The sequence below is a fragment of the Nyctereutes procyonoides genome, unplaced genomic scaffold, assembly GCF_905146905.1.
Source record: "Nyctereutes procyonoides isolate TBG_1078 unplaced genomic scaffold, NYPRO_anot_genome, whole genome shotgun sequence".
Taxonomy (NCBI): Eukaryota; Metazoa; Chordata; class Mammalia; order Carnivora; family Canidae; genus Nyctereutes; species Nyctereutes procyonoides.
Window position 1 is genome coordinate 18,812,759 of NW_026575122.1, and position 16,418 is coordinate 18,829,176.

The following is a 16,418-nucleotide window of genomic DNA, read 5'->3' on the forward strand; positions in this document are numbered from 1 at the left end:
TTACACAAATAATGAGTTCTTTTAACATTGCTTTGTAATGCTTATTTCTGATACTGATGAATCAGCCTATGGTAAAATGGGGAACACGGCAAAATAGTTTCAGACACTAAAATGACTGGCTCGATGAGTGCGTATATTACCCCTATACCCCGGTTGACAACGACACGCAATCCATGTCCCCAAGGGAAAGAAGGCCACGGTAGCAGGGCTGCTAATGTGCAGGGTAACACATTCAATGAAAACATGCCAATGCTGCTGGATGCTCCATCATCAGTAGTAAATGTGGAATCATCTCTCTTTTGGATTTGCTTTCCTAATTCACCTCAGGTATCTCTGCTTTAGTTCGTAATCTTTAAGCACATCTGTGTCAAGGCCTTCTAAAGAGTCCAGGGGAGGTTTCCCTCTTCCTTTGGGGTGTGAGGTAGGCCACATTTCTCTACAGTGTTATTAAGGCCCTCAATTATTTATGCGTTCCTTCTTTCCTCTCCTTAAGTTTCTTATACAGTACTCAGAAGAAGCACTCTTCCTAACTTATGCCGACTGTCGCCTCTGCATTTACCTGGCCATCAGGATGCTTACCCATAGAAATGATTCCTCTACTCCTATAATAAAACATTTTGAAGTGTTAGAGATGTTTACTTGACTTCATTGTAGGAAAGAACATGAAGTGTTTATTTTGAATTCCAGCATCTAACAGAGTCTGACTCATAGTGGCACTCAATAAATTCTTATTGAATTGATTTTTAATTTTTTTATTGCTGAAATGAAACATGGGTGTCAGCCTTTTTACACAGCCTCTCATATCCTCCCTCAGATGCTGTAGTATGCTCACTGGAACATCAGTGACCTACTGTTTTTACTCCCAAAATTGACTTTAAAAAACAAAAACAAAAACAAACAACTTTATTGGGAATAAAACTAAGCTGTTTCACAATGCGGAAATGTACGAAGTTTGAGAAGATTTTTAGACCCTTCCACAGTGAAAATTGGCATTTAAATATTCGTATTAAGTTCATCACATAAGAATAAGTTTTTTTATCAAGTTTTGTTTAACATCAAGGTTCTCATATTATATCTTATCTTTACAAACTAATATGGAAGAGCAAAGATTTAACTTATCAAGGAAATTGGCATTTGAGAGTGGTCCTGAATAGCAGGCAGGTTTTTATATTGGAGAGGGATAAGGATGGGAAGCCAGGAAGCTGGTCAGTAGGAGATCAGGGATCATGTCTTAACACAATGGAGCCTGGAAGAAATAAATGAAAGCAAACTACAAAAATGAAACACACAGAGACTATTTAAGGAAGTAGAAGTTGTTCAGTTTGGCTGGAAAATAGGTTAGGGCAGTGTTTCTCAACTGTGGTACTATTGATAGTTTGAACCAGATAATTCTTTGTTGTGGGAAGGAATTGCACTATGCGTTTCAGGATATTTAACAGGATCCTTGGCTTCTACCTACCAAATGCTAGTAATATCTCCCAAGTTGTGACAGCCAAAAATATCTACGGACATTGCCAAATATCCCCTGGTGGGGGTGGGGAGCAAAATCTCTCTTGCTTAAGGACCATTGAGTTAGGAAATTGCTTAGAAATAGGGCTAGAGAAGGAAATTAGGATCACAATTCAAGAGATCTGTGATGTCAAGACAGGGCATTTATACTTAATTTGATAGACAAGGATATTAAATATCTCTGAGCTAAGGAATTACAAGAATCAGTCTTGTGTTTTAGGGAGAATAATTTGGCAGTTCGTGTAACTGCATTTTCATAAAATATAAGTATGTGTATATTATATATATTTCAAGTAAGTAAATTAGTCAACATCTGTAGACCTCCGTTTTTTCATATGTAAAATGAGGATAACCATAGCATTGCAAAGAGGATGAAATTAAGTAATTCATGTAAAGTACTTGGAACAGTGTCTATTACATTTTAAGTAAAAAATAAATGTTTTTGTTACTGTTATTAGCCTCATTTACCAAAAGCAAGGCACTGCTGTGGTGCAAGCAACTTTGAAACATTTTTGAAGTACAGCTACCATTTCTACCATGAATCAATTATCAAATAACTTATTAGAAAACTAAGTCCAAGTATAACTAAAATAATCATGAATCCAAAGAGATGGCTATTTCCATTCCTCCCTGAATCCTAGATTAAAAGCAAATAAAATCACACTTACAAACGAAATGGGAGAAAATATTAAAAAGAGAAAAAAAACTGATTTCAAAGCTTCTGCTCAAATTCATATTGTAGTGCCCTGAAACCATGTAAAGACAGACGGAAGGCAACAGCCCTAAAACTGCTCTACAGGGGCAACTTTGAATGGGTCGGCTTCCACATGTAATTGCTAACAAGCCACAGGTGCCAAGCCACATGAGCCGGTGATAGCCTGATTTTGAGAAGAGAAATGACAATTCTTTACCCATCATTCATCCCAAGGTGCGCTTGTCATCTCTTGTAGCACATAGCGAGTTACCTTTTTATTAGTGGCTTTGGAAATCTTTTCGCAAGTGAGCAGCAGCAGCATCCTTATCTGGGAAACTGCGTGTAAATGAGACTATGCGGGTTGGGGGATATGCGATCCATCTGCCAGGAGGATGAAAGATGTGCATGTGAGCTCTCAGGCAATCAGATGAGGGGCGCTTTCCTTCCTGCCTGTCTCTCCACACTGACCAAAATGATGGGTGAATGCACTTCTCCCATCCTACCTGTTTTCTTTGCCTGTTTGCCTGACCATCTAACCTCACCAGCTTGAAATAAAGAAAATGCTTTGATGGTTTCAAATACAAAATCAAGTTAATCTTATTGGTTTGTTTAATAATACAATCTTACTTTTTTTTTAAGTTTTCCAGATGTTTTCTCATAAGTCATCTTGTTTGGGCTCTACCAAAGCCCTTAATGTGAAGGTCACAGATATGACCTACTCCTTACAGAGGGAAGCTGCGGTTCAATAACGTTAAATGCCTTGTCCATGGAAATGATGGAACCGGAGAATAGAAGGCGGGTGTTCTGACTCAGAGTCCCAACCCTGTGACTGTGGACAATCTCTTCATCAATTCCATACCACAATGTCCATTTATATTCACATTCCTCTTCCTTTTTTATTCCAGCCAGTGTCATCATTTCCAACTAACAAATTTATAAGAATAATTAGGGCCTTATCATCCTTGGACTGATTTTCTGAAGAAGCTTCTTGCTTTGGTCTTTACGCCTTTAGTCATGTCCTACTCATCAACCTCCGCTGTAGAGTCAGGCTTTCCTCAGCAACACCTTGGCAGGATCCTATCACTTTGCAGCTACTTTCAGCTACTTATCCAGTCTCATTCTTGCATTTAGATGTGTCCTTTTCATTTCATCTTTCATCTCAATCCAATCCAAAACTTTTCTTTCTTCTTCCCAATGTAGGTGAGATTTATGATCCTAGGCTCTAACATGGTGGTAAAACATGGTCTGGATCTTCAATATCTACTCTCCCTCTCCCTTCTCAGGAGTTCCTCTAGTTTTGGGGCAGGAAAAAAGCAGAAAAAAATGAATGCCTCCTAACTTTCCTGGGTTGCTAAGACTACAGACAACAGGAGGAAGGGAAATTATAAAGTATTTCTATATTGTGGAGCTTTGACAATACCTTGTCATTGCTGATTTAGTGAGTCACTTCACTGGTGTGAAACAGCATCTGGGCCTTCAATTAATCTCTCTTTGCCCCTGGAGCCTCCTTCAGTTTCTCCATCTCCTGGGATGAGATCCTTGTTTTCATCTTCATGAAGGAGAATCCTGGTTTCTGAAGGATACCCTTATCATCAAGATCAGAGACAACAACAATGGACCCAAGTTTCAATCTGTTTTTACAGAGCTCCTGCCTGCTCATGATCTTCCTATCGTGACTGCCTGCCTGTGCACCTCAGGCTTTCGCACAATTAGACACAGAGACAGTCTCACAGAGAGTACTCGCCTAGTCTCCACAATTGCATAAGTCAATTCTCCTCTTGTGTAAAGCTATCTATGGGCATGTGTATGTAGCATACTGGTTCTCCTTCTCTGGCTGAACCCAAAATATACAAACTTTGGATGCAGGGTCAAGAGACCATTGATTTAAAGACAGTAGAAATAATTGCTTATTTGTATGCTGATAGGAATGAACCAAAAATGTAAAGTAGTGGGAGAAAATGGCTGGAGCATTATTTTTGAGTAGTGAAAGTGGGTGAAGCATACCATACAAGAGCAAGTCTTGGCCCTCACTAGGTAGATGAAAAGATCATCTATAACAAGAAGATAAAATATAGATTATATGGCTACAGATGTTAGTAAGTGGGCAATTACGGTGTTGGCATTTTGTGCAAGTTTTCTTTTGAGCATTACATACAAATGGACACTCAAAATGGAATTTCTAAAATATTTTCTTCAAGTAGAAGGAAAATAATATAATCCTAGAAAGAAAATCTGAGTTACAAAAAGAAATAAGGCACAAAGAAAATGATAAATGTGTGAGTAAAACTAATAAGATAAGATAAAGAAGACCTGTGCACTGGAAGTAAATCCACAAACAGCACCCCAGACTGAGATTAATTCACTGGTGAACTCTACCAAATATACAAGAAAGAAAAAAAAATACTAGTGTTACCCAAATTATTCTAGATAATAGAGGAAAAGGAAAAACTTCTCAACTCATTCTGTGCAACCCATATTACACCAGTACAAAACAAGACAAAAATTCCTAGCAAAATTTTAGCAAGTCAAATCCAGAAATATATAAAATGCATAATATATTACAACAAAAGGGATTTATCGCAGGAGTGCAAATTTGTCTTGATAAACTAAATCAATATAATTCACAGGGAAAACAAAGGTAAACATATGATAAAATGTACCACCAAATCATGATAAAAATTCTCAGCAAAGAAGACAGAAACTTAAAGACCCCTAATAGCCAGGGGTATTTTAAAAAAGAAAACCATATCTGGGGGCATCACAATGCCAGATTTCAGGTTGTACTACAAAGCTGTGGTCATCAAGACAGTGTGGTACTGGCACAAAAACAGACACATAGATCAATGGAACAGAATAGAGAACCCAGAAGTGGACCCTGAACTTTATGGTCAACTAATATTCGATAAAGGAGGAAAGACGATCCATTGGAAGAAAGACAGTCTCTTCAATAAATGGTGCTGGGAAAATTGGACATCCACATGCAGAAGAATGAAACTAGACCACTCTCTTGCACCATACACAAAGATAAACTCAAAATGGATGAAAGATCTAAATGTGAGACAAGATTCCATCAAAATCCTAGAGGAGAACACAGGCAACAACACCCTTTTTGAACTCGGCCACAGTAACTTCTTGCAAGATACATCCACGAAGGCAAAAGAAACAAAAGCAAAAATGAACTATTGGGACTTCATCAAGATAAGAAGCTTTTGCACAGCAAAGGATACAGTCAACAAAACTAAAAGACAACCTACAGAATGGGAGAAGATATTTGCAAATGACATACCAGAGGGATCCCTGGGTGGCGCAGCGGTTTGGCGCCTGCCTTTGGCCCAGGGCGCGATCCTGGAGACCCGGGATCGAATCCCACGTCGGGCTCCCGGTGCATGGAGCCTGCTTCTCCCTCTGCCTATGTCCTTGCCTCTCTCTCTCTCTCTCTGTATGACTATCATAAATAAATAAAAAAATAAATATTTATCATAAATATTTTTTAAAAAAATGACATACCAGATAAAGGGCTAGTTTCCAAAATCTATAAAGAACTTATTAAATTCAACACCAAAGAAACAAACAATCCAATCATGAAATGGGCAAAAGACATGAAGAGAAATCTCACAGAGGAAGACATAGACATGGCCAACATGCACATGAGAAAATGCTCTGCATCACTTGCCATCAGGGAAATACAAATCAAAACCACAATGAGATACCAACTCACACCAGTGAGAATGGGGAAAATTAACAAGGCAGGAAACCACAAATGTTGGAGAGGATGCGGAGAAAAGGGAACCTTCTTACACTGTTGGTGGGAATGTGAACTGGTGCAGCCACTCTGGAAAACTGTGTGGAGGTTCCTCAAAGAGTTAAAAATAAAGCTACCCTGGGACCCTGCAATTGTACTGTTGGGGATTTACCCCAAAGATTCAGATGCAATGAAACACCGGGACACCTGCACCCCGATGTTTCTAGCAGCAATGTCCACAATAGCCAAACTGTGGAAGGAGCCTCGGTGTCCATCGAAAGATGAATGGATAAAGAAGATGTGGTTTATGTATACAATGGAATATTACTCAGCCATTAGAAATGACAAATACCCACCATTTGCTTTGACATGGATGGAACTGGAGGGTATTATGCTGAGTGAAGTAAGTCAATCGGAGAAGGACAAACATTATATGGTCTCATTCATTTGGGGAATATGAACAATAGTGAAAGGGAATATAAGGGAAGGGAGAAGAAATGTGTGGGAAATATCCGAAAAGGAGACAGAACATGAAGACTCCTAACTCTGGGAAACGAACTAGGGGTGGTGGAAGGGAGGAGGGTGGGGGGGGGGGTTGAATGGGTGACGGGCACTGAAGGGGGCACTTGACGGGATGAGCACTGGGTGTTATTCTGTATGTTGGTAAATTGAACACCAATAAAAAATAAATTTATTATTAAAAAAAAGAGTATGGTCTCTGGAGCTAGGAAAAAAAAAAAAACAAAAGAGAGTATGGTCTCTGGAGCTAGAAAAAAAAAAGACAGAAACTTCCTTAACTTGATGAATGACATTTACTAAAGCATGCAGGTCACATCATATTAAGTTGCGAAAGACTGAATGCTTTCCCACTACTACCAGGACCAAGGAAGGCAAGGCTACCCACCTGGCTAGGTTGGAAATGCTTAAGTAAAATTGTTTTTATTCAAAGATGACATGATCCTCCTCATGGAGAATTCTAATGAACCTACAACAACAACAAAGACACAGGCCAACATTAGTAAACGAGTTAGGCAATACTGCAACATGCAAAAATTAACTATATTGTCAGAAATAGAAGTTAGTGTTGTTTTTATTTTTTTATGGGATTTCTCAGCTGGTGCATCTATGGACAAAGGAACTGTCCCAATAAATATATAAAGCCTCACCCATAGGTGTCCTCATACGTTAAGTGTCACTGAGAAATAGATACCTACATTTAGGCACATGAGTTCTATTTGAACGCGGTCACTGATTGCTTTAATGGAAATAACAGATCCACCAAAAGTGCATGTCCAATGTGGGGCAATGCTGATGCAATGCCACTCTTTGTGTCCTTGCTATAAAAATGTCCTTTCCTTCTCAACCCTGTAATGAGTTAGCATCTGAAACTCAGATTCCTGTGACTCTGATGTCACAGTCCCTTTCTTCTCTCATTTTAGGGACTGTCATTCCCACACACCAACATAGAGATGTTACTCATGAGCCCAAATGAGTACATGTGCAGTGCTCCTGTTCTTTTTTCTTCAGCCACTCTGTTCCTCAGTCTGCTTCTCTCCCTGTATTTCACATCACAGTTGGTAGCACAAGCATTTACCCACTTATTTTCAATATAAATTTTGATCTCTTTCTCCCTTTAAAGTCAGTTGGTTACCAGGTCCTAGCAATTTCGCCTCCTGTCTCTAGACTCCGTATCTTCCTCTCTGCTACTGCCTCAGTTCAGGTCCTCATCATCTGTGTCCTACCTGGACTCTTGCAAAAGGATGGAAACTTTTGTTTCTTTTCACTTTCATGTAGTGAGCTTCAACCAAACCCCCCCCCCACATTTTTCTGCAATGGGGAAGGTGTTCTGGAGGGAGTAGATGACCTACAACTTGTAGCATTCATCCCGAGAGGTCTTTCTCAATCTTTACTATTCATCACCACCGTTGTCATCATCATCACCATCATCATTGAACAAGTGTTTTTTAAAATACAGTAATGTGTTTTACTCTGTCTAAGCCTTTACATATATTAATCCTTACAAAGAGGCTAAGTAAGCTGCCCAAGGTCACATAGCTAGTAAATGTTGGCTCTAATATCCAAATCAAGGACGCTACCTCCAGAGACTGTGCTCTGGGCCACAGCACCATCACAATACTGCCTTTTAGAACCCCATTTAATTCCAAAGTTTTAAATTTGCAGATCAAACAGGATCACGTATTCCCTACTTCTACCATTTGTATCAATCCTTTTTTTTTTTCATTTCTTACTACTCACCGTTTTCATCTTCTGTTTCTGTTATAACCAGTTACTTACATATCCCTATACATGTCCCATGCTCATGTATATGCTATTTTTGCTGCCTTTATTCCTATTGGGCCCCTACCACATTACCTCTCATTGACCTAGAGCCCCCTCAAGAAACTCTGCCAAAGAGAAACCTCTGTGTTTCTCAAACTCATCCTCAAGTGCTTGGGTCTTCTGTGGTGGTTTCCTAGTTATATGCCTTTCCTGAGGCTGTCCTCTTTCTCATCCTGGGAGTGGAGGCCTGTTTGGGGGAATTGGCAGTGTGGTAATACTTCATGATTCCCTAACAGTTCCCCGAATGGCACAGTTCTGAAAATGTGGCTCCTGAAGTTGTTTCTAAAAGCTCAATTTACCATCTATTCCTCCACCCTTCCCAGTGAGCTGTAAACCATTTACTATTTCAAGATACATTCATTTCTGCTTAAACTTGGTAAAGTAGCTTCTGTTTTCTGCAGCTGAGCCCCGTTCATTGCATTACAGTTAATTGTCACATTTTCTATTAAGACTATTCTGATAAGTCCCAAGTCCCAACACAGAGAATTCCCCCTTCTGTGAACACTTACCACTCACTTTCTAGAGCAGTACTTCTTAATTTTTGCTGCACTAAAATCACCTAAAGGCTTTAGAAAGCTCTAATGGCCAGGCCACAACTCCTATCAGTTCAATCAGAATCTTTGTGGGCAGGACCTAGACAGTGGTATTATTCTGAACCATCCAGGACAGTCCAGTGTGCAGCCAAATTGAAAAGCCAGTTGTCTGAGCGCTTATCAGACATCTATGTCACTATGCTATTCAAGAGCTAAGGATATAAGACAAAATGCATTTGGTTTTGAAAAAATTTTTCTCCCACTTGGAACTTATTTCATCAACAGTTTGAAACAGAGAGAAGGAACGTAAAAGTTAAATCCTTAGCTTTTGGACAGTTTGGTGACTTATCTTAAATAATATTGTATTACACATTTTAAGACAAAGACAGAAAGTTATTTCTATCTTCCTTACTGCTCCTCAGGCATTTGTTCTAAGTGTCCATATACTTTGTTTTGCTGTTCTAAATAAAACTACCTACTCATCCTGTGCCCCGTTATAACATAACTTCTAGGATTATGTCCCTGTGTTTTAAAGCAAATTTGAATGCTGACATAACATATTCACTGAAATATATATCTATGAAAGTAGACGCCTAATTTATACAAAGATGCAATTTTACTGATTGGATGAGTGTGTGGTTGCCTTGTGGATACTCCATTAATACTCCAATAATTCTAAGCTTAATGAATAAACATTTTTAAAATTTACATAAAAACTCCTATCACTTGGCATATACTTGTACCTGCACAATCTTTCTTTTCATTGGGTCATCATCTTCTATATTGTGTCAGGTTAGTTCCTTTGATAAGGCAAATACATACTATATTTATCTGTGGACACCAGGCAAATACCAGTACAAAGGTGTGTGTATTTTCTATCTAGATCTTTGAGTTAAAGTGATACTAAATAGGTTCTGAGTCTCCAAAGTGTATCATGTAAGCAAATAAAGATGTAGTTTGAAAATGTCTTATTCGTGTAATAGACCCTGGATAGCAAGTAGTTTAAAGTAAAATCAAGTGAAACAACACAAAAAAACTATTTTAAACTGTGGCAATATTGTCATGCATTTTATCGGTATAAGTAAAGTCTCCAGAGAGGGAGTCAGAGTGAGGAGGAGGTGTCAATAGAGAGACACAAACATTTGATATCAGATATTGGTGATCACGAAACCGCAACTTAGTGTCAGCGGGTAATTTTAGGTTGCAGGTAGTGGACCAAATGGAGTTTAATAATAGTATAAATAAATTATCTAAGAAACTCACTAAAAATAGTATGGGAAATAGCCAGAATATGTCGTTGAATTCATACAAAAACACATAAATCAAAATATTTTACATGCTCATGCCTGTAAAAAAAATAGCCTTGCTATTTTACTGGCTGGTATCAAATTAGCTTTCATAAATCTTTCATTTTATTGAGGTAAGTTTATGTATACTAAAATGCCCAGATCAGCACATTTCAATGCGTTTTAACAAATGTGTACGTCTGTGCCATTGACACCTTTAATGAGATACACAGAACCTCTATTTCCTCAGAAAGTCCACTCACACCCACAACCAGTCAACTCCTGCCCTTGCAAAGAAAACCATTATATTCTTATTTCTATCACCATAGATTGGTTTTGCCTATAGAACTTCATATAAATGGAATTATATGGTAAGTGCTTTCATATCCTACGTCTTTTGCTACACACAATGTTTTTTTTAAATATTTTATTTATTTATTCAAGAGAGAGAGAGAGAGAGAGAGGCAAAGACACAGGCAGAGGAAGAAGCAGTCTCCATGCAAGGAGCCTGACATGGGACTCGATCCCAGGTCTCCAGGATCACACCCCAGGGTGAAGGCAGTGCTGAACCACTGGGCCACCCGGGCTGCCCACACACAATGCTTTTGAGATTACCTGTGTTATTAAATACCTCGTAGTTTATCCCTTTTTATTACTGACTAATGTATAGAGGTCCTCCCTTATCCATGATTTCTTTTTCCCTAGTTTCAGTTATCTGTGGTCACCCATGGTCCAGAAGCAGACGATCCTCCTTCTGACATATCTTCGGAAGGTCCACATTAGCCTAATGCTCTGTCACAATGCCTGTCATTCACCTCACTTCATCTCATCACACAAGCATTTTGTTGTCTCACATCAGCATGAAGAAGGGAGAGTAAAGTACAATAAGATATTTTAAGAGAGAAACTATAGTCACATAACTGTTACTACAGTATATTGTTATAATTGCTGTATTTTATTACTAGTTATTGTTGTTGATCATTTGCTGTGCCTAACATATAAATTAAACTTTAGTGTAGGTGTGTATGTATACGAAAAACCATCGTGTTATGGAGTTCAGTATTATCCGTGGTTTCAGGTGACCACTGAGAGTCTTGGAAATTATACCTAACAAGTAAGCAGGGATGTCTGTACCAGGGTATGAATGTCTTATTATTTACCTATTCTCTCACAGATCATTACTTGAATTGTTGCTAGTTTGGGGTTTTTATGAATAAAGCTGTCATGAAGAGTTTTGGAGAAACCTTTGGTCATGTGTTTTCATTTCTAAATGCCTATGATTGGAATTGCTGAATCATATGATAAGTGATCAGTTTTATATAAAATAGCCAAAATTTTTTCAAAGTGGTTGTGTAATCACAAGTCGTACTTCCATCAACAGTGTATATAGGAGTTCTAGTTTCTCCAAATCCTCATTAATATTTAGTGTGGTTAATTTTTCTCTTTTAATTTTTACCCATTCTTATGAGAGTGTAGTCCTATCTTGTGTGGTTTTAAATTGCAGTTCCCTGATGAGCAATGACATGCACTTTTTCATGAGTTTATTGGACCCTCTTACATCTTCCTTTGTGAAATGTCTAAGACCTGCCCATTTTTAAACTGGGACATTTGTTTTTTAATTATTGATTTGTAGGCATTGTTTTCTACATCTAAATTCAAGCCTGTTTTCAGATAATCTATCACAAATATTTTTGCGTACTCTATGGCTTACCTTTTTATTTTCTAAGTGACTTTTTAAAAGATTTATTTATTTTAGAGAGAAAGAGAGAGAATGTGCATGGGAAGAAAGAGCAGAGAGAGAGAGAGAAAGAGGAAAAACTCAAGCGGACTCCACACTGAGCACAGAGCCTAACATGGGTGGGGCTCGATCTCACAGCCCTGCCATCACGTGCCTGTGATCACAGCCTGAGTTGAAACCAAGAGTCTGATGTGCCAACTGTGCCACCCAGGTGCCCCATTTAAGTAGTGTATATGTGTGGTTTTTTAATATTTTATTTGTTTACTTTGAGAGACAGAGAGAGAGGGAGGGGCAGAGGGAGAGGGAGAGAATCTCAAGTACTCCACACTGAACACAGAGCCCAAAGCGGGGCTCCATTCCACTACCCTGACCTCATGACCTGAGCCAAAACTAAGAGTCCACTGCTTAACTGACTGAGCCACTCAGGCACCCTCTAAGTGATATATTTTTGATAAGCAAACATTTTAAATTTTGTTATAGTCAAATTTATTGATAATTTTCTTTTATGATAATGCTTCCCAAGAAATCTCTGCCTACTCCCCAAATCATGAAGATACTCTAAAAACTCTTGAAGCATGTTTGTTTTATGTTTATTACATATCTAGAATTAATTTCTATGTATGGCATAAGGTATGAGTCCAGTTTATATTTTTCCAAATGGAATCCAGTTGTGCCAGGATTATTTGTTAGAAAGACCTTGATTTCCCCCATCGCTTTGGCCTAATGTTAAAAATCAATTGACCTTATGAGTTTGGATCTATTTTTGGCCAATATTTTCTATTCCATTTGTCTATATGTTTGTACTTAAGTTAACATGACACTATCATTATTATTGTATTATTGAATTCAGGTATGACAAGTCTTTCAACTTTATTCTTTTTTAAAATTAGTTTTTGGATTTTCCTCCTTTTCCCTTGCTTTTAGGATGAGCTTGGAAATTTCTTTTAAAAAAGTTTTTGGGGCAGCCCCGGTGGCTCAGCGGTTTAGTGCCACCTTCAGCCCAGGGCCTGATCCTGGAGACCCGGGATCGAGTCCCACTTCAGGCTCCCTGCATTGAGCCTGCTTCTCCCTCTGTCTGTGTCTCTGCCTCTCTCTCTCTGTCTCTCTTTATTTATCAACTACCCGAGGCACATGATGGTATTATAGGCAAATGATGGAGGTAACTTCTGGCCCAAAAGCATTGACTCCCACTTACCAGGTCTAATCTAGCTATGGCTGGCCCTGAAGTTCCAGCCTGCCAACAAGAGAGACCAAAGCTGGATTCCCAATATGCCACTATTCCTCCTGGAGACCAACTGGTTACTTGATGACAAATTAACCACATTGGGCCACTGTCATCCTGGAAGAGTTAGGAGTTCATAGGAATGGATACCTAATCTAGGTATGGGTTTGCACTTTCAGGGCCTAACATGAGACCAGCTTCACAATGAAGTGGATCTGAGATCATGGGATCATACTACCCAGAGGCAGCTGATGTCATACAACACTGGAATGGCCTTATAAAGTTGCAACTGGAGACCAGCTCAATGGAAACACTGTGAAGGGTGGGATGTTAGCCACCATGATGTTGCATATTAAACTAATTGATTGTATGCTATATTCCTCATGGAAAGGAGAGGTAGGTTGGGGCATTAAGGGATAGAAGCAGGTTAGCCCTACTTAACCATGATTCCTGTTGATACACTGATGGCTTTGTGCTTTCTGTTCCTATAACTCTGGATTATTCGGGGTTGGAAATCCTAGTGCCACACACACTAGGATTGACACAGCGTTGAATTACAAGCTATGGCTACCAGCAGAAGACACAGCATTGAATTACAAGCTATGGCTACCAGCAGAATACTTTGGACTGGTTATACCAAGAAAACAGCTGATCAACAGAGGAGTCACCATACTGGGGGAAGTAATTGACCCTGATCAGCAAGAGGAGGCAATGCTGTTTTACACAACAGAGGCAGGTGAATGCAAGTGAAACCCAGGTGGTCCACTCGGATGCCACCTGGTTCCCCCTTTCCCAATGTAACTTGGGAATGGACACTTGCAGGAAAACCAGAGTAAAAAGGATACAATTTGTCAAGGGCTTAGACATTCCAGATATACTGCCAAGACGTGCTGAGGAAAGAGCTGAGAGTGAAGGGAATTAAGATGTATAGTGGAGAGAAGAAGGAAAGGTCCCAGTTATGGCCCCAAGGCCAACAACAGAAGTGGGAGCTATACTTCACCCCTCTCACTCACCTATTCTGAGTTCTATCACAGGAAGAAAAGGCCACAGAAACCAAGGGGAGCTTCTTACTCAATCAGTGAGGAAGTAGATCAATGTGGCTTAGGGGTGGACTTGTTCTCAAAGACAAGACATAATTGCAGATTATGTTTATCCAGCAACTGCCTGTGTTTTGCTCAGTTTATGAATTGAGAGCTATGGTCCTGAGACTTTTATTTCAAAAACTACTTCAAAAATTGCTTTCTCTTACTATAACATTAGGACCTGAGAAAAATGAATAAAAGATATAGACCAACACAGTAAATTGTTACCCATTTATAATCAGTAACATTTTCTCTTCCCCTTTCCTCTTTGACTCATATTGACTTACTGACTGTTGTTTTTGTATACACAAGGTGTTTTCTATAGGATCATAATGATTTCTTAGATTCGTAGAACCCTTTATTGTTCTCACAGCACACACATCATACACATTACTGCATTTAATCTCTTAACAACTATGACAGAACAGTGAATATTATCCCCATCTTACAAACATAGAAATTAAAGCACAGACAGGTTAAATGACCTGCAAGATCAAATGAAGCTGCAGTAGGAGCCCATATTTCTTAGAGAAGCTATTCCATCATCAGTGTAGCACACACAAAAAGGAAGTTTGTGTACTTTATAGGAATATGTATCAAAATTAGTTATCCAGTTCATTGAGGACACTTGTTTTATATGACATATACATGTAGACATATATTACTACAGTGTTTTCAAAAAGAAATATTGCAAAATAAAATCAAAATTTAAAGTTAAACACAAAACGCAGTTAGAATCAGAAATCCATCTTCTTAAAACTTATTTCTTAGTTTGGGGCTTACAGTATCAATAGTCAATGTGTTAAGTGTGGTGTGTAATGTATTATTTTAATTTTCAAAAATTGATGCTTCAGTTCTTCTATATTCACATGATGAGGCCAGCTGAACTGACCATATTTCATTAAATCAATTCAGCTTGCTCAGCTTTAAGCCAAATCATGATTCTTTCATATCAGAATTGTCCATCTGCACTGCCAGAGGGTTGGCAGCATTTGGGTTTGCTTAGCTTTATCAGTCTCCTTTCATCTCCTTTCTTTACCTCTCCCATTCTTCATTAAGACCCATTCCCTAGCCCTCTCCAGCTTAAAAGAGACTTTGGTTCTTGACTCAATTTGCCCATTTGGCTAAATTAAATGATTGAGTTAGCAGAACAGGAAAAATAGGTGAAGGACAATCTAATGCCAAGTCAATTACCTTGACCGATGAGATTAATTTCTTGTTGTCATTTACAGTATGTATTGCCTGTTTAAGAGTAAGCCCCCATCAGGCAGAAAGAAGCCTTATGTTGAGTTTTATGGTGTAGTCACAATTTCACCAGCCCTTATTCAAGTAAAATAATAATACACTGCAGTGAGTTACATGATTCATAATTGTTTATAATGCTGCATTATTACATCCAGACCATCCAAGCAATTATGGGTCAAAAAGTAGAACTGCATAGCTCTCATAGGTGATGAACTATCCTGTGGATTTTTTTCTCTAAAATCATGGCAGCTAACATTCAGCATTTACTGCATGCTGATGGTTTGCTAAGCACTATACCAAAAGGAAAAATGACATTCCTTTCCATACGATATTTGCTATCTATAATTCATTGAGACAAAAAGAAAAAAACAAAACCAAATACTTAGACCCACAATAAAACCGCCAACTCGGTCACGCGCTCTGAAGAGACCATTCAGTGGCATTTGCTGATAGGGCAAGCAGTTAGCTAGGGCATTGCGGGAGGCTGGATCTGCCCTCTGCTCGGTTCCTGTAATCAGAGACCAGAATATTCTTAACCTTTTATGGGTGGATGAACAACAAATTAGGAATTTCTAATTGCTTTCCCTCTGAGGGCTCTCTCCCAACTAAGTAGTGAAGGTATTAGCAGAAAAGTGTTGCTCATCCAAGGTGATGTTAACTTTTTGTGAAATTAAGAGACCTTTATTTAAAAACAGCTTCAATGGCTAGAGGCATAGAATATAAGAAATGTACTCCAGGCTGTAATAATTGCTGGCTGCCCTGGGAAATGGCTTCAAGGCCACAGCAGCCGTGGCCCCATGCAAGCACAGCCTCTAATTATTGAAAAACCTGTGTAGAGTCTCCATGTTAATCAGTCTCTTAGAGACTTCAGCTTTATGTGGTTAGTGCAGATTTATGGCATTTTTCTTTTCCTGTTATTAAAACTGATATTTCACAAGGAAGAAACTATCTCCAGCCAACTGTTAAAATGCAAAGTTTCAGTCATAAAAGAAAACTGTAAGATTATTCTGAGAATATTCTATAGAGA